This window comes from Puma concolor, chromosome A2, assembly GCF_028749965.1.
Source record: "Puma concolor isolate L17-30 chromosome A2, mPumCon1.1.hap2, whole genome shotgun sequence".
Lineage (NCBI taxonomy): Eukaryota > Metazoa > Chordata > Mammalia > Carnivora > Felidae > Puma > Puma concolor.
In genome coordinates, this window is record NC_141668.1 from 64,301,060 (window position 1) to 64,320,990 (window position 19,931).

General features: G+C 39.3%; 1 long non-coding RNA gene across 1 annotated transcript; it reads right to left on the reverse strand.

Annotated features, from left to right (window-relative positions):
- Nucleotides 1-5,249: 5,249 nt before the first annotated feature.
- On the reverse strand, nucleotides 5,250-16,630 carry LOC147583234 (uncharacterized). Its single transcript, XR_015246627.1, has 4 exons — nucleotides 16,288-16,630; nucleotides 14,845-14,965; nucleotides 11,657-11,846; nucleotides 5,250-5,774 (listed from the first exon to the last, which is right to left on the reverse strand). It is a non-coding gene; the product is annotated as an uncharacterized LOC147583234 (long non-coding RNA).
- Nucleotides 16,631-19,931: the final 3,301 nt, after the last annotated feature.

A 19,931-nucleotide genomic window follows, 5' to 3' on the forward strand; every position in this document is an offset into this window, starting at 1 on the left:
CGCCAAACTTCCCAAAGCAAAACCTAAATTCTTACATCTACTCCAGCCCAATCTTATGAGGTTTCCCTAGTCTTCACTATTTGCACAAGAGTGAGTTAAAAAAAAAAAAAAAAAATGCAGTAAACAGGTGACATTTGGTATTTGGAAGCATAACGTGTGGAATTAGTGTCTTAGATCTGTCTACTAGCAGCTGTGCAACTTAGAGCATGTAATTCTTTCATTGTTGTGCGTTAGATTAAAAAAAAAAATGCTTGGTAAGAATGAGTGGGTTTATCTGAGCCTCAGTTTACTCATCTGTAAATTGTGATGAAAATTTCTTTTAAATTTTTTTTTTCAACGTTTTTTTTATTTATTTTTGGGACAGAGAGAGACAGAGCATGAACGGGGGAGGGGCAGAGAGAGAGGGAGACACAGAATCGGAAACAGGCTCCAGGCTCTGAGCCATCAGCCCAGAGCCTGACGCGGGGCTCGAACTCACGGACCTGAAGATCGTGACCTGGCTGAAGTCGGACGCTTAACCGACTGCGCCACCCAGGCGCCCCTGTGATGAAAATTTCTAACACCTGATTGAGGAGAGGGTGGTTGGGAGTGGGAGGGAAGCACTGTTAGTCAATGAAATGATGTGTGTAAAGTGCCTGCACAGCTCCAGCATCGCTCCTGCATGTTGTTTCAACAAGTACAAGATGTCTGTCCCCTGGTCCCCTCTGAGAGGTTTTCATATCGGGACTGAGAATTCAGCCTTCCCCAGTGATCTGTGGATGCCATGATTAGTAACCCAAGATCCCCACCTTCATGGACTGTACATTCTAGGAACTGCAGGGGTCACTGGAGGAGTAACTGAAATAACATATGGTAAACTGAGTTTTACATGTGTGAGTTGTTTTTTAAATTAAAATGTTCCCTCGGAAATATAACTTTAGACTCGTACATTGATCATCTTTCAGTCTTCTTCACTTTTGGCAATTTCTTGCAAAGACTGATACAACATTGCTGAGGGACTGGAAGAATTCGGAAATCCAAATAGAGAAAGCAGCAATTACTTTTTTTTATGCAATAAAATGCTAATCCTTGCAGTTTTCATTGTTTTATTTGACTACGTTAGTCCTCAGACTATAATCCCAAGTACACTGGCAAGTCTTTTGGAAATAAACACGAAAAAAAAATCTAAAGGAAGACATCTATTTTTAGCTTCCCACTAAGCCATTTCTTGCTTGGCTGTAGTTATTCCAAAATTGGTCACAGTTTTATTTGAACTGTTCTAAGAGGGAAAAAATAAATAAATAAACTTGTAAAATGGAGTTTTAAATACACGCTACCAGATTTAATTGATTTTTAAACACAAGTATAAGTAGAACAGGCCTTGTCTGATATTTATCACCACCATTTATTTGCAAAACAATCAGTCCACCCCATTTCCAGCCTCAACCTGCTATTGACCCTGCTCAGGGTCCGGACACCCAAAGAGGGCAAGACAGGCTTCCTCCCGCCCCCCTGCCTGTTGACTGGGGCCGCCCATTGTCTGGCTAATGGAATCCTGGAAGCCAGCCAGAGCTGAAGCCTGCGTGTGTGGCTTAGTTTTGTTTTGTTTTTAATGATGACACACATTCTGGCCTAAACTGCAGACCAAAGCGGGGCGGGAGGGGGATCTTATTGTACGAAGAAGAGAAAACCCAGAAAAGTGAGAGTTCTGGATGAAGTTGTCTAATGTTATAAGAAATAGCGTTTAGGTAAATGCTTAAAATAGAAAAGCATGGCAAAGAAGAAAGAAACAATGAAGACAACCAAGCATGTCAAACCTTATAGGAAGAAGTTCTCAGAAATATAATCAAGAAATGTCCGACTTTATACACTGACACAAATTAAAAGATTAAAAAAAGGATCGGGCTGCTTTCCTCCCAAAAGCTACAGAGGAAAGAAAACGATTTCCTTAAAGTAAGCGCGCAAGAGTTCAGTGTTTTGTTGTTGTTGTGTAAGCATAAAATCTGAAAACAAAAAAGGTATATAATTTTGCTGACAAATATATTTCTAGACTTTTTAAAGTACTAATAAAGTTATTCTTAAAATTCTTTATGTGTGTATAAAAATGAATTACATCAAAGAAATCACATAGATGGAAAGTCTAAGAAGCTACCTTCCAAAGATGATGTTAGCGAGCAAAAAGGCAGAGCGCTCACCCGCTTGTTTTTTAGTAAACTACAATAAAAGAGCTCAGAAAGGCACAAGGCTGGCTGTCAGGAAATGAGCTTAAGCAAAGGAAATGGGAGATGTCTGGTTCAGGGAATTTGAGGAAGGCTTTTACCAATGGGTGCTTTTGTTTTCCTTTTTCATGCTAAGTCAGGATTCTTGATTTGTCTTTCACAAGTACAACAAAAGAAATACCAAGGTAGTAAGGTAACAACATCTAAAAAGGTATAAGCTCCAAGTTTTCTCTATGATGGAAAGCTGTTCACTTGCATCTTCTTGCCAGTCTTTCTTGATTTGGGCTAAAGAACATGCAAGACGAGGAAAGAATTATTAACAGCAGGCAGAGCACTGATATTTTTCACCAGATGAAAAAAACTTGGGGCAACTATAATCTCTGGCCCAGGAATTTGGAGGCAAGACGTTGAAAGGCCACATCAAGTCAACTGCCAGGATACTCACAGACGGGCCAAATGGAAAGGGGACACATGATAGTGTGATGGGTGCTTTAAACCCCCATAATCCCATCCAAATATACAGTCTCATTTAAAACTATTTGCTCACAGCCTCTATATTAGCCCCAAAACATTCCCACCACAATCACCACAGACTGTTGTCACTAACCCTTCCGGAACAGAAATTCTGCAAATGTTTATAGAGTAGTCTCCAGGGACCAAAATGTACAGCAGACACCTACAGAGACGCTGGGACAAGAGATCATGTGGCCCTAGTCTCTTTAACAAAAGGTATTGGGAAAATTGGGCACTCACGTGCAAAAGAATAACACTGAATCACTTTCTTTTACCATACACAGAAATAAACTCAAAATGGATTAAAGATCTAAATGTGAGACCTGAAGCCATTAAAAACCCTTGAAGAGAGCACAGGCAGTAATCTCTCTGATACTGGTCATTTTTCCAGATAGGTCTCCTGAAGCAAGGAAAATAAAAGCAAAAATAAACTATTGGGAGTACATAAAACAAAATTTATGCACAGTGAAGAAAACAATCAACAAAACTAAAAGGCAACCTACTGAATGGAAGAAGATATTTGCAAATGACGTATCTGATAAAGGATTGATATCCAAAATATATAAAGAACTTATACAATTCAATACCCAAAAACCAAATAATCCAATTCAAAAATGGGCAGAAAACATGCACATGGCCTACAGATATATGAAAAGATGTTCAACATCACTCATTATCAGGGAAATTAAATGAAAACTACAACGAGATATCACTTCACACCTCTCAGAATGGCTAAAATAAAAAACACAAGAAACAACACGTGTTGGTGAGGATGTGGAGAAAAAGGAAACTCATGCACTGTTGGTAAGAATGTAAATTGATGCAGCCACTGTGAAAAACAGTATGAAAGTTCTTCAAGCAATTAAAAATAGAACTACTCTAGGATCCAGGATCACACTTTTGGTTATTTATTCCAAAAATACAAAAACACTAATTCGAAGGGTAGATGTGCCCCCATGTTTATTTCAGCATTATTTGCAATAGCCAAAATATGGAAATAGCCCAAGTGTTCATCAACAGATGAATGGACAAAGAAGTGATTTTATATATGTAGGTATACACACAATTCAGCCATAAAAAAAGAATGAAACCTTGACATTTGCAAAAACATGCATAAAGCGAGAGAGTATAACACTGAGCAAAATAAGTCAGTCAGAGGAAGACAAGTACCATATGATCTCACTCACAAGTAGAATTTAAGAAACAAAACAAATGAGATAAGAAAAAGAGACAGAAAGAGAGACAAACCAAGAAACAGACTCTTAGCTACAGAGAACAAATTGATGGTTGTAGGTAAGAGGATGAGGATTAAAGAGTACACTTACCATAATGGAAAAAAATAAAATAAAAATAATTTTTAGGGCACCTGGATGGCTCAGTAGGTTGAGCGTCCAACTTCGGCTCAGGTCATGATCTCACAGCTCGTGAGTTCAAGCCCCGGGTCAGGCTCTGTGCTGACAGCTCGGAGCCTGCATTCTGCTTCAGATTCTGTGCCCCTCTCTCTCTCTGCCCCAACCCATTCGCATTCTATCTCTGTCTCTCTCAAAAATAAATAAACATCAAAAAAAAAAAAAAAAAAAAGTGAGACCATGCGGCCCCAGAAAGGGAAAAAAGGAGAGTCAGTTCCTAACAAATGTCCCAGTTCCATGAAGCCAGTTATATGTTCTGCACATTTCTTTGATGAGAGTCCCCAGGATGCTTACGAGAAACTTCTTTAGGCAAGTTGAGTGGGTAGCATGCAACCTAGTAATTTGTCATCAAGACATATATAGGACATAGAATGCATGAAAGAAAGTATGCTCAGACAGAAGCCTTTTGCTATGAAGAAATAAACGGGTGAAGATGGGAATACAATATCAATTTTCCAGAGTTCAAGCACCACCCTTATCCACACTGGGAAACATCTCATTTCCAGGACTGAGACCTAACCATGTTCCTTGTGCCTCGTGCTCACAAGGAACAGATTTTGCCAGGCTCTAGCAGTTCCAATTCGAATAGCATTTATTCTAGAACTGCTCTCCCTAGAAAGGTCAGTATCCAAAATTGACCTCATGAATATCCTCTTTCACCCGGGCCTGTCTTCCCTTCCTCCTCACTCTACCCTGCACCACCCCCCATACACTCACTCAGGAAAGCTGGTCCCAGTTTATTGGTAGGAAAAAAAATTTTTGACTAAAACATTCAGTTCAAGTTAAACAGTGGCAAGAAGTATTAACTCCCTCAGGGAAATTATTTAATTTTAAGTGACTTAAGGAACAAATTTGTATTGGTGAGATTTCTATAGATATTTTTAGCTGAGGCCTGCCCTCATTTGGTACTTTGTTCAAAAACTGACATTTTATTATGAACAAACCCAGCTCTAAGTAGACCTAGCTCTTAATGGAAAGTATTTTGATGATGCTGATATGCCCAAACTCGAAAGACCCCCAAGAACAAACCACCAGAGTCCAGAGCCAAAGCCAAGCGGCAAGGGTCGTTTATTGCAGGTTCGAACCCGGACCTCTGGGCACTCGTTGCCAGTGACGCAAGAGGCCCCGAGCGAGGATCTTACAGCTTCTTTTATAGACAGGCACAAACAAGTTAGGGATTTTTTTCGGTTACAGAGCTGTTATTGGTTGACATTTAAATTTGAACACTCAGCAGAACTTGATTGGTTCCCGCCTTTTTTTCAAACCACTCAGCAGAACTTGATTGGTTCCCGCCTTTAGGTCAGACCACAACCGGGCACGCCCTGGCTGGTCCCGGGAAGGTGGGGGGGGGGGGGGGGGAGGTCTTTTCTTTGCAGTTGTGAGTACACCTGGTAATTTTTCTCTTAGTCTCTCAATGCAATGCCTTTAAGGAAGGTCAACTGCCAAAAGTGGAGGGAGGTATAAGCAGTGGACAGAGTGGACCAAGAAGGAGCCTATGGATGCTACCCGGTGGGGGGAAGGGACAGGGAGTTGCAAGAGATATGAAAAATGATGGAAGATTTTTCCATCATTGTGATTTCCATCATAATGAGATCAGCCCTCTGGATTCAGTCCTGTCTTGCTCTGCAATGATGAGGATAAGCAATGTGGTACCCTGCAAAATGAACAGACTATAGTCAGAAATGTCTGGATTTGAACATCAGACCCCCTAACTTACTATATAGAGGAATCTGGGCACATTGCTTAGCCATGCTGATATGTAGTTTCTTCATGTAAAAAATATGGGATTACAGAATTAGAGATAATACAACCCATGGCATACGTTAGACAGTCAAGATGGCAACATGTAATCACTATTCACCATATACGTCCTGGGAGAAGAGCTAATATCTGAGGCACAGAGGGACTGTGTGAAGTAAACAATATTAGAGCTGCAGGTATCAAGATTCATGACAGTATAGAAACAGTAAAGACCTAAGACTCAAATTTTCTTTTCTTATAATATTTTCTAAAGCGGTGGTTAGCTGTCTTCCAGAATTATATTCCCCACTAAACCTTATTTTTGACCTTATCTACAGCAACACTCCATTTTTTTTTTGAAACTTAAGTGTAGATAGAAATGGGCTATTTATAGCTACCACCCTGGGCTATAAATCTTGGAGGCAATGTGGGTGCTGGCTTAGTTGCTCAGAGTCCAAGCGAGTGACTAATTAAAAGGGTGAGCTCCACTGAGTTATTCTCCCATTTATCTTAGCTGCGTGGGACAGTGAGGAGATTTTTTAAAAAGGTAGAATGAGCAATAAAATGATGAAAGGTAATGCTATGGGCAAATCTCATGACCTGCTACAAGTCTGGAGGAAGAAAACGCTAAAGTTGCTCTTTGCTGTTAAAGAATAACGAACCAGACGTAAAACAATCTAAGGGGTCCCAATACTTTTAATACAATAGACCTCGGTTTCCATTAGCTTATAGAACCAATCAATTCTGTATTTATAAACTAGTATATTGAGGAATAGAAAAAGTTAGACCACAATTAAAAAACATTTTATGAAATATTTAGTCCTATCCATATAAAACCTAATGTCCCCTTTCATGGTAAAAATATGTCTGAAAGCAGTTTTGTCATAATAAACAGAATAGCAACCATACTGATATGCTGTACTGATAAAGAAGTATTTTTATAATCAAGAACACTCAATTTTATTGAATGAATAATTTATTCATTGAACATCAAAAATGTATCAGGCCTGGGAACTTATTTTCTGAAGAAAATTTTGCAGATGTAGACATTTCTCTGAGAGAAATCTCATGACTTTTAGAGCATCGTTCATTTGTTCTTAATACTCATACACATCTAATAATCAAAGTTATTAGATGGCATGAATCTAATCTCTGGATTAGACTAGAGAAAATTTTGGTTTAAGATTTAAGAGAGAAGAAATATGCAAAAAATCAATGGGAAATTATCAACATTTTGGCCATAATATTCATTCACTTAGTGAATATTGAATTACTGAGCATCTTCCACACTGTATACACTGGAAGTGCAACCAGGAAGAAGACAGAGATGTTCCCCATCATCAAAGCGTAACATGAGAATAATGGGCAAAGAAAGAAATCACAAGCGTGAGGAACACTGCAAAAAAGGAAGAAGTGAACCCAAAAGAACAAGCCCACCTCCAAAAAGTTGGTTAATTTTTTTCCTCTAAGACATGATGGAAAACAAAACAAAACTCAAAGAGGAGTAGGATTTCCTAAACAACCAAAGCCTGAGGGACTTGGAGGGAGCGACTGCCAGGACTGTATGTCAGATAAGAAAGAACTAGAAGCGTGCAAACCCGCCTGCAAAAGAGGGTCATATACATAAGTAATGAAAGAAATCCAGAATTTCTGGGGGGAAAAATCAACAGGAAGAGCAGTATAAGATCGTGCTGGGACTTTCAACTACAGCTAGCTGGATCATAGTCACACAAGTCTTGTAAAGGTCAATTTTCTAAAGATGTCACAAAGCCATTGAAGAGTTTGTAGCAGAAGTATGATTTGATCTGATTTGCATTTTTAAAAGATCACTAATGTTGGATGGCTGACGGGCTGAAGACAGTAGTAATGGATCATAGCAACAACTAACACTTATTTTGAACTTCCTGTGTGCCTCTTATAATACAAGGTGCTTTATACACATTACCTTATGTAACCTTCATGAAAACTCTTCGGGGGAAGTTTTACTTCTTTTCTGTGGAGTCCCCATGTGTGTAAAATTAAAAATAAGATTTTAGGGGCTCCAGGGTGGCTCAGTCCATTAAGCATCTGACTCTTGATTTTGCTTCAGGTCATGGTCTCACAGTGTGTGAATTCGAGCCCCCCATCAGACTCTGCACTGATAGTGTGGAGCTTGCTTGGGATTCTCTCTTTCCTTCTCTCTCTGCCTCTCCCCCACTCTCTCTCTCTCAGATAAATAAATAAACTTAATTTTTTTTTTTAATAAAATAAAAAATAAGATTTTAGGGGCACCTGGGTGGCTCAGTCAGTTAAGCATCTGACTTCGGCTCAGGTCATGATCTCAAGGTTTGTGAGCTCAGGCCTCACATCAGGCTTTCTGCTGTCAGCATGGAGCCTGTTTTGGATTCTTGGTCCCCTCCCTCTCTACCCCTCCTCTCTTTGTGCTCTCTCTCTCTCTCTCTCTCAAAAATAAATATTAAAAAAAAAAAATAAGTTTTATGCCTTCTTTTCTATGAACCTGTCTTTCACCGGTTTAATTCACATGCCTCTGAGATTTAATCTAAGAGAGTAGAGAAACAGTTGTTGTGAGAAATGACCCAGCAAAATATATGGAAAAAGAGTAGCCAGAACGGTAGGGAGAATGTAAATGAGAATTATGTCAGGAAACCCAAGATAGGAGACTGTATTTTTGAAGGAGGGAGTTGGCAAGAGTGTCAAATGCTGACAGGATGTCAGAATCTCAAAGGACCAATTCTATTCCCAGCCCTGAGAATCCTAAGAACACGATACACCCACAGTTTTGGGGGAGACCCAACTATATCTACCTATTACACCAGGCACTATTTTTTTTATGCTTTTATACACTTGGTTTCACTTAAAACTTACATGGACTCCATTTGGCAGGTATTATCAATATAAGTAATTACAGATAAAAAGCTGAGATCTGTCGAGGTTAAACTACGTTTCTGGGTTTTTATTTAATAAATAGTAGATCCATGATTCAAACACAGATCTGTCTGATTCCAGGGGCAATACTCTTTTAGCCACAGACCATCACATTCCCCTGTAGTGTTATATCAGAGTTATGTACTAGGTGTTTAGGAAGCATGAGGATGGGGCACATTATTCAGCATCAGGGAAGATTACACAGGAGCTGAGCCTCGAATGAGAAGGAATTGGCCTATCGCAAAAGGATAGGAAGTGTGTTTTCAGCACAATAGTATGTTCAGTCAGTGATGGGAAGACAGAGAACATCAATTTTAGGGAACTTCTGAAACACAGGGTTCATGAAAAGAAGACAGAAGATCTGAGGGGGAAAGAGTGGAGGGAGGACATTTACCCTGAAGGGGAACCACTTAAAAAGTATAAATAGGGGACCTGCTGGGCAAGAGCTGTGTAGGAAATCTGTGTCAACAGTGTGAAGGATGAATTGGAGGAAGAGGAGAAAAATGCAGGCCTTGCAAGTGAGAGCCTAGATTAGCGGCCTGATGGACAATAGAGAAAAAGAGTAAGTGTCAGCGAGATCAGAAAGGCATGAAATAAAAAGAACTGGATGACTGACCAAGGTTGGGGGGAGGGAAATGACAAAGAGAGAGGTATATGGGATGAATATCAGTTTTCTGGCTTGGACAAGAAGATAGCTGGCAGGAAATGGATGTAGGAAAGCAGATAAAAGAAAAAGAAAAAAACAAAAAACGAAACAAACAAACAAAAAAAAAAAAACCCAAAACCCTGAGTTCAGTTTTGGAGTTTGAATTGTCTGTGGAACTTCCAGGAGAACATGTTATAAAGATGGCTAGCTATGGGGGCGGGGGGAGGGGGGGGAGGGAGGAAGGAGCGCCTGGGTGGCTCAGTCAGTTAAGGTGGTTGGCTGTATAGTGACACTAAAGAAGAGGCTGGACCATGGCTGAAATCATGGAAATTTTATGAAAATCATGGAATACAGTACTGGTCCCTAAACTCATCTGACCACAGAATTCATTATCCAATGCAAGTGTTCTGAGAAGAGTTTATACTTCTCTCCTTCTGGAGAAATTTTGAAGATTTATCAGTGATCATTCTCATTGTTTTTTTTTTTTCCAATAAGAAGAAAACAATGAAGAAGCAGAGCAAGGATCCCACTGGAATCTTCTCCATAGGCTGTACTGCTCTACCAAAGATTTTTTTATCAGTTTGCTTGAAAACTGGTGGCAACACCATTCATGAAGATAAATGGATTTTATATAACACAAAATCTATTATGCAACTCATCCTTTTTAAAATATATATACACATATATATATATATATATGTATATATATACACTCCTGTTTTCATTTGCTTGTGAATATCTTCATTATCCAATGACTGATTTTTCTCAGTTTGGGTGTATAATTCAGATTCAATAAAGGAGGAAAAGTGAGGAAATTTCAGTGGTACCATTTTTCATATTGTGACATGTCAAGTAATCAAAACAATTTAGCTATCATGTAGAGAATTCTGTCTTCAAATAGACCAAAATTAGTTCATGACAATGACAGTCATGATGATTATTCTATGAAGCAAAGGGCTACTAAAACACTGTTTTACTTTCACTCTAATGGAACAATGTCCCGGAAAAGCAATTTCACATCATTTATTCTTGGTGTGACATACGCATTCTTTAAGAAGTTTGAGGAGAAATGTTGTACAATGTTTTTTAAAGTAATGTTTTTAAGAGGGAATTTCCATAACAATTATCTAATTATTAAATGGAAATAACTGCATTGCTAGAAAGGAAGGCCCATCCCAACAAAACTGCCTAGTAGATTTCCGTTTGAAAATTACTGTTGAGAAACTGATGAGGTAAGAAATAAGATGAATAACTCTAGTTCATGAAGAGAGAAGCTCCTCCCCCTTTTGAGGGCGGGCATGAATGTGACTTTTTTTTAGAAAGATAAATCTTAGCATACAATTCAACTTTTCCTTCTGTGATGCACTGACTTAGTATGGATTAAGATTGTGGCTAAAGAAAGGTGAGTATCGTCCATCAGACTTCCCTTGAATTGTCAAAATTAAGAGTATTTGCTGTATTCTTTTTTTCTCTCACTAGATTTCTTTTCTTTGGGGAATTCCTGTAGTGCATTTCCTCACCGCCCCCCCCACCAGTTACTCAAGATCATATTGTAAAGGTTATAATTACATCAATTTTAACAGACTCTGGTTGAATTCAAGGCTACTTAGTCACTGCTACTCTTAGTACATCAGATTACCCCCAAAAGGCCTACTTGGCAAAGGGTCCAAACTAGGCGTGCACATTCAGTAAAGAAATAAAGGGAAACAAACTTGCTGGGCTGAACTTAAGAAAGAGCTTATGTTAGGGTCGGTTGGGAAATCATACAGTCCAAGTTCTTTGTTAATCAACAGGGAAAAAGAAGAAATGCTGGAACACAAAAAGAAGTCTGTTGACTACAATCATTACTGATAAAAGCATGATTCTTTCTAAATTTTTACATGAGCATTCAAGTCAAGGGGACCATGACTGTAAAAATTATTGAAAATCTGTGGGTGTCTGGGTGGCTCAGTTGGTTAAGTGTCCGACTTCGGATCAGGTCATGATCGATCTCACCACTCTTGAGTTTGAGCCCCACATCAGGCTCTGTGCTGATGGCTCACAGCCTGGGCCCTCTTTGGATTCTGTCTCCATCTCTCTGTGCCCCTCCCTTGCTTGCCCTCTGTCTCTCTTTCTTTCAAAATATAAACATTTAAAAAATTAAAATAAAAATAAATCTGGTATGATTGTAAACAATTACCAGGATGTATGCCCATCTCACACCCTTCTCTGAAAAACTGCCTTACTCATAACTAGAGGTGAGGCCTGATGATAGCATATGACCTTAATCCCATGCTAAGGTCAGGACAGACCGCTAACAAGAGCTTATCCAAATGACTTTCTTTACAAAGCCAGGGCTGGAGTTGGAATTCAGAAGCTTCAGTCCCTCTCTCCTCAGCACCGTCACTGGGAAGTAATACACAGTGAAGAGCTAGTCTGTAGAGAGAGAAAAGAATGACAGAGATGGGGGAGATACAGAAACAAGAGACTATGAAATGGCATGAACAACATGGTATGTAGCAGTTTAAATATAACCAAGATGGACGAGACTAGGAGAGGAATCATTCTGAGAGAAAATTAAAAGTCCTTCTTTGTATATGTGACAAATCTTGTCATTGTACATAGGGAGGGAGTCATGGACTAGACATCTGGAACTAGAGGAAATGTCAAAACTGAAGATAGAAATGTTAGATCTTCAGTGTAGAGAGGGTTTTTAAATTCGGATGGGGCTGGATAAGGTCAGAGAGGGATAGAGAAGAGATGGAGGAGAGAGATCAAAGTCAAATCCAAGGTACTCCAAGATGGAGCAGTTGAGTCAAGAAAAAAAAAAAAAAAACTAGCAAAGACGAGCAAGGAAGAACAGCAAATGAGACAGAAAGAAAATCAGAGGACTGTGGTGGCACAGAAGGCATGAGAAGAGTGTGTTTTCAGAAAAAAAGTGACCAAATCAGCTCACATTTACAAAAAGAAATGAAAGAAACACTTCTTAGAATCATTTGTATTCAGTTTGAGGACTTACCAAAAGAATTGTATACACACACACACACACACACACACACACACACACACACTAGTTTTTTTGGCTGCTATTAAAGTCACGTATCAAAATAAAAGAATAAAAACATGAGCATTCATACCCCCACCCGTCAAAACTTTTTAAATGCCTCAGACAGATACAATTAGGTTTCGTTAAGAAAAAAAGCCAGGGGTAGGTTGCTTCACAATATTTCTTGTAATGGCTGAAATTTGCAGGAGTGGTCTATGAGTCTTCAGAAAAAATGTCAATAACTTTGGTGTGAAATTCACTTCGCAGAACAGTTTAGGATATAGTTTGGTGGATGGTAATGAATGTGCATTTCAGGAAGAGGGGTGCTAATAGTGAAAAGGGAGAATTCACTAAGATCTACTTGGCTAAAGGAAAAATGATATCCCACATTATCTTATGAAGGTTGCAAAGCATTAGGAGAGGAAATGGTTTTGCCAAGGGTTTGGGGGACAAAGCTGGTTAGGCCCCACAACTGGCATCCCATCTAAGTAAAACCAGTGTGCTTCCTAGGGCAACACTTCAAAGCAAGTCCTCTGGCCTTCCAGTTTGTCCAGGCTGCCTCTCAAAATCCTCCTTAATTTAGTGCAAAGTCTCGTGCAATTAATGGGCTTGCAAGTTATGATCTTGAGCTCTGGAATCTACCAGGCCTTGTTAGAACCCCAGTTCTTCTCATTAACTGAGTGACCATGTCTAAAGATTTAACACCTCTAAGCCGCTTTCCTTGTTAGTGAAAAAAGGATTACAGCAGAAGTTACAACAAGTTTATGTTGAGAATTAAAGGAGAAAATGGAGCATTTAGTACAGTGCAGTGCATAGGGCAGTGATCACCATTCACGTAAAGGTAGTTTCATTATTACCGTATTGAGTTAGAAATATAATATTATGTAAAATGCATTGGAGCCTGTAACAGAGTTTGTTTGAGAATAAGGATATGACTAAGATCTCATGAAAATGATTGCTGCTATGCTAGGAAGAAGCTGGAGATTTAGGTTGCCAGGTGTGGCTTAGCCTCCAAGTTCAGCCCTCCAGCCACTTCTTTCCTGCTGGTACCAGTGTGGACCAATGGATAATTTACTATCCTAACAAATCTAAATGGGGACAGTAGTCCCCTCTTATCTGCCAGGTAAATGTCCCAAGACCCCCAGCAGATGCCTGAAACCATGGATACTACAAAACCCTGTATTATATACTATGTTTTTTTTTCCTATGCTCACATACCTATGATAAAGTTTAATCTATAAATTAGCCACAGTAAGAGATGATCAACAATAACTAATAATAAAATAGAACAAGTATAACAATATCCTATAATAAAAGTTATGTGAATGTGATCTCTCTCTCTCTCTCTCTCTCTCTCTTTCACAATATCTTAAGGTACTGTACTCTCCCTCCTTCCTGTGATGGTGGGAGGTGATAAAATGCCTACGTGATGGGACAAGTCAGGTGAGTGATGTGGACACTGTGAGGGTTAGGCTCCTATCGACATATAGATATGATAATACTTCTGACTGCTGGTCCGGAGGAGGATCATCTGCTTCCAGATCATGGTTGACTGCGGGTAACTAAAACCCCAGAAAGCAAAACCACAGATAAGGAGTGGAGGGGCTGGGGGGGCCGGGGGGGGGGGGCCTGTATTTGCTCTAAATGAATACGTGTTGTTAGAAAATAAAAGTCTGGATTTTTCTAAATCAAAACACATTATTCCATTTCTTTCTCACTGTCACTGTACTATTTTCTTTTGTGAGAGTGTAATGCATGGATTTCTGAGGCGTTTTTAAGTGATGGTCGTTGTTCAAAGCTTCCACTGGCCCGTGAGCCCCAGAGCTCACAATCGTAAAAATCTGCATTATAACTCGGAGACTCTCACTGGCCTAACACTTTACATCACAATAGGCGAGCCACTGTGAGGCAGCTTTGAAATCCCAGGGCTGTGGTCAAAGTACGGACCTCCTGGAAGGACAAAGTGTTCTGTTTGTGTAGCACAAGGGTGTGGCTTTTGTAGCTAGTAAAATAATCTGAACACAAAGGCTTCTAGATCCTGCAGAGCACTCTGCCGCGAACTGACTCAGCATAAAGTGGTGGGAAAGGAAGCTTGTTCTTAGATTTCAGAACCCTCCAAAGCTACACCCTGCTCACTTAGTTCCGTCCCAGTTCAACGCGAAGGGGGTTTCATCAGCTAATGGGTGCGCACACACACACACACACACACACACACACTCACCAAACAAAAGAGAAGATAGGATACACCCAAGAGGAATTCTGGGGGATCCCACTGCCCACTCTTTACAACCTCTGGCCAGCCTCCTGCTTTTTATTTGTTTCACTCAAGCAAAACCTAGTTGCTTTCGGGGACAGGGGAAGGGAAGCCTTCTAATTATGCTGACCCACCTTAGCAACTGCTCTGAAAGAAGCTGCAAAATCTAACATCCTTAGTTAATACTGGAGGAGAGTTCTGAATATCATGATAGATAGATGCTTTGATCCCCAGTGTCCAAGAGAGATCTGTGTGCTGAAAGCAAAACATTGATATGTTATACATACGTTGCATACAAATGAAATGGAGACTTAAAATCTATTAAAGGTTTCATGTACATTTTTAGATTCTACACACACACACCAACCACCACCAATTTAGACTTCAAGTAAATAAACAGAGCACGATTTACAGTTATGTAATCTAAAATCCTGATCCTTACATTGGAATTAGGAAAAAAAGAGATCTGAATTACACAACATCAGTCTATATTGATTAGATTTTCCTCATAATTGCTCGACTCAGAATTTTGCTCAGACCGTTTTGCCTAATGATCACTTAGCCAAATTCACCCAAAGAAGATATAGAAACTTTTTGTGAAAAAGATCTTATAGAACTTTATCCTCTATCAATAAGATTCACGTTCCGGAGAATTTGTATTCCACGGAAACAAATATCCAGAAAAAACATCATTTACCAGGATGAACAAGAAACACTGTTTACCTTTCTTTAGACTACCAGAAAGCCAATTAACTTAAAAACAAATCAATTTTTTAAAAAAATTTATGAATTTCATATAATACTACATCTACAAAAAAAGTTCAAAAATATTAATAGAGGCTTTATTGTGAGATTTTTGCCAAAAACCATTTAAAGTTAACCCCAGGACAACCTAATGTGTTAACAATATCCTATGAGTTAATTTTGATATATTTTTGATTGTTATTACTAAAGTTTTTTTTTTTTTAATTTTTTTTTTTTTAACGTTTATTTATTTTTGGGACAGAGAGAGACAGAGCATGAACGGGGCAGGGGCAGAGAGAGAGGGAGACACAGAATCGGAAACAGGCTCCAGGCTCTGAGCCATCAGCCCACAGCCTGACGCGGGGCTCGAACTCACGGACCGCGAGATCGTGACCTGGCTGAAGTCGGACGCTTAACCGACTGCGCCACCCAGGCGCCCCTGTTATTACTAAAGTTTTAAAAAGATTCGTTAAAATATATATGCCTGGTAAAATACATGACCTCCTTTCTCTTTATCAAGATCACTAAATGTAATAAAGTTTTGTTCGTTTCTTAAATGGCCTTTTCAAAGCTTTTCTTTCTGTAACTGGACTACATGACTCCTTTCTTATTTTAGCAGTTCTGAAGGACACAATCAGGAGTGGTAAGGAATTAACTGCACCCATGTGTAATTATGTGACAACAGAGCTCCACGAAAGATGGGTTCCTCACAAAATACAAGGTACAAGATAGGTAGGGAATATTGCAGTGTAAAATGGACTACTTTTGATAATTAACATTTGTCTTTGGAAGACGTGTGTTCATCCCCTAAACAGAGTATAATGACTACTTACTATATGCTAGGCAGCATCCTAGGCTCTGGGATGACAATAGGGAGTAAGACAAAAAGGGCTCCTGCTCTCACGGACCCTACATTCCTGTGGAGGATGACAGGCATTAAACACAAAAACAAAATTCAATAAACAAGAGAATATCATGCAGTGGTAAGTGCCAGGAGAAAAGTACAATAGGGTGTTATATTAGAAAATGACCAGAAGGAGAGTTGCCAGGCTTAGCAAATAAAAACACAGGAGGGGCACCTGGGTGGCTCAGTCAATTAAGTGTCTGGCTCTTGATTTCGGCTCAGGTTATGATCCTGGGGTCTTGGGATGGAGCCCTGTGTCAGGCTTTGCGCTGAGTGTGGCACCTGCTTAAGATTCTATCTCCCTCTCCCTCTCCCTCTGCCCCTCCCCCACTCATGTGCCCAGGCACCCCCCCCCCACAAATAAAAATAAAACAGGAGACAGTTCAGTTTACATTCAAATAAATAACCTTATTTTTAGTATAAATAAATATGTCCCATGCAACATATGAGACATACTTTTACAAAAAAATATTCATTGTTTATCTGAGATTCAAACTAAGTCCTGTCTCTTGTATTTCATGTCACAACTCTACCTGGGAGACTTCTTAAACTGAGAGGTTGGGAAAGGCCTCTGTGAGAATGTGATATGGACAGTAATGTCAGAAATAAGCTGTAGCAAAAGCCCTAAAGCAGAAACAGGTGTGTGGTGCCTGGGAGCTAGAGTGTGTGTGCAAACGACGTTGTTGAGCAATTGCGATGGTCGGAATTGACCAAGAGAACACTTTCCAACTTCTACCAGAGACCTGGTACAGTAGTCCTCCCCTTACCCCTGGTTTCAGTTACCTGTAGCCCACAGTGGTCTAGATGCAGATGAGCAGAGGATTCCCCTTCCAACACACAGTCAGAAAGGTCGATCTGACATTAATGTTGCCATGCCTCATCACTCACTTCACTTTACCTCATCGTGCAGGCATTTTATCATCACACATTATCACAAGAAGGGTGAGTACAGTATGGCAAGATAATTTGAGAGAGAGAGAGAGAGAGAGAGAGACCATATTCACGCAATTGTTATTATAATATATTATTATAATTGTTCTAATTTATTACTGGTTACTATTGACAGTCTTTTACTATGCCTATTTAACAAATTAGGCATTGGTATTTATCACTGGTATGTATTTTTAGAAAAAAATAGTATATATAGGGATTCAGGCATCCACTGGGGCTCGTGGAACATATCCCGCATGGATAAGGGCGGGGGGGTGGTTACTGCCTACAGGAAACATGCCAGGGGAGGTAGGGAGATGGACCATAGAGGGAAGCAGGATCCCACAGGGAATTAGACCATGTACTAGGCAGGGTTTGGAGTTGCCTGTGTGACATACAAGAGACGCCACTTACAGGAAAGTGTAGAAGGAGGAGGACACAGTTTGAGAGAAATGCATGAACCTGAGGTCAGGAAAACTGAGTTGGAGACAGAGGCTCTGCAAGTGAGGGCTCCTTAGTAAGGTCTTAAGATTTTGATTGATCTTCTATCATCAAGAAAGTCCTACAGGGCATAACTTTAAGTTTACTCCCTTCACAATATAATTCCTTTAAAATTTTGTCTTAATTATTTAAAAATTGTAGGGGAGAGAAAAGAATGGAATATGGAGAGCCAGACAGAGCAGTTTTGGAAAAAGGGAAACCGCTATTGAGGGGGAAGCCTGGGCTATCTACTGCATACTTCAGAGCGGCGAACAATACCGGATGGGAACACCCCAGACAGAGCAGCGAGCGTCAGGGACCAGCACAAAATGTCTGTCACCCACAACACACAAAATGCATGTATATATGTATATATGTGTGTGTATACATACATATATATATATATATACACTCTGTGTGTTTGTGTACGTATACATGTATATACATGTATGTGTTTTAAATGGTATATATCATAGTTATTTCCCTACAAATTTCCAAGTTTTACTTAATGGCATGTATTGGAGATCTTTCTAAACCGATATACACAGATCTGTTTCATTCTCTTTGACTCCTACATAGTATTCTGTCACATAGATACACTATCGTTTAAACATCCTCCAATTAATGAGCATTTAAGTCATTACCGGTGTTTTGCAATTAATGCTGCTAAGACCATAGTTCCCAAACCATGCTGGCTGCTATGAACACACAGCAGTGTCACAGAGTATTTTTAAATGTTGAGGGGAGCACAGCAACATCTGTCAAACACTACACAAACTACTACAATACTATTAAACGTGGGTCTACTTACTTAATAAACAGAAATATTAGATATTGCTTTTGTCCTCGGGCCACCATGAAAAAATCACTGAGACATTAAAAGCGCCATGATCCAAGAAGGGTTGAGAATATCCTTAAATGTGCCTATGTGTGTATAACACTTTAGGAGGCAGGTACTAAGAAGTGGCTTGTTGTTTAATTAAATTGGAACCATATTTAAAAAAATACTTTCAGGGCGCCTGGATGGCTCAGTGGGTCGACTGTCCTACTTCGGCTCAGGTCATGATCTCACAGTTCCTGAATTCGAGCCCTGCCGACGGGCTCTGTGCTGACAGCTCAGAGCCTGGAGCCTGCTTCACATTCCGTGTGTGTGTCTCTCTCTCTGCTCCTTCCCTGCTCACACGCTGTCTCTCTCTCAAAAATAAATAAAGATTAAAAATAAATAAGTAAAAGAGAGAACTCTTAAACAAAAAACTTTCAATCGTTCTTCACACATAGTTTTTCTTGAAAACATTTTACAAACTTATTCTCAACAAATCATTAGCCAGACTTTCATATTTCTGCTAAGCAGTCATATCTGGTACATCTCATTGTGAGTTGGTACATCTCAGGTCACTTTTATTTCTCAGAATTTTATATCTTTAAAGATTATGACATTTATAGGGTTGCAGATCCTATAATTTAAAAGTACATTTACTGTAGATATTTATTGGCAGGAAGAAATGTAGAATACGTTGTTTCTTGATTTTTGCATTACAAAAGTTCAAATGAAATGATTTACTAGTAAGTCATAATTTTGTTATGTAACATTTATACCAGCAGAGTTTAGTAATGAACATAATTTCAACAGCCTTATGAAACTGCTGGATTTCAAAATAGGAGTCTATTGTTGGTGCTTCATTTCATCTGCTGAGAGACAGACGTTCTGGGCATTCCCCAGAAGTTGAGAAAATGCCAAAAGTTCCTGGGAAGAGTTTAAAAGAAAAGGTACAACTCGAGTTCTCTGTCAGACTGGCTATTTTTAACTATATATTCGCTAATATTTTAAAATCGGTAGAATATAGTGAGTTACCAGATCATGATAGAATATCATTTGCTAGTAAATCTGAGGACAAAATCTCTCTAAACTAAGTTACAAGATATTCCTCTGGTGGTTTCAATGGATTGTTAATTATACATGTTGCTCAAGAGCCATGGACATGAAAGAGGCAAGTCTATCCTGCTATGTTTTATTATCGCCATCACTCCTGCTGCTGCTTTCTCAACTACTTTCAGTAAATGCTTGTCAAATGACTAGCTTAGATGGAACTTAATCATTATTTTTAAATCACTGGTTATTGTCGGCCTGCATGTTTCTATCACTAAATACAAAATAATAATACT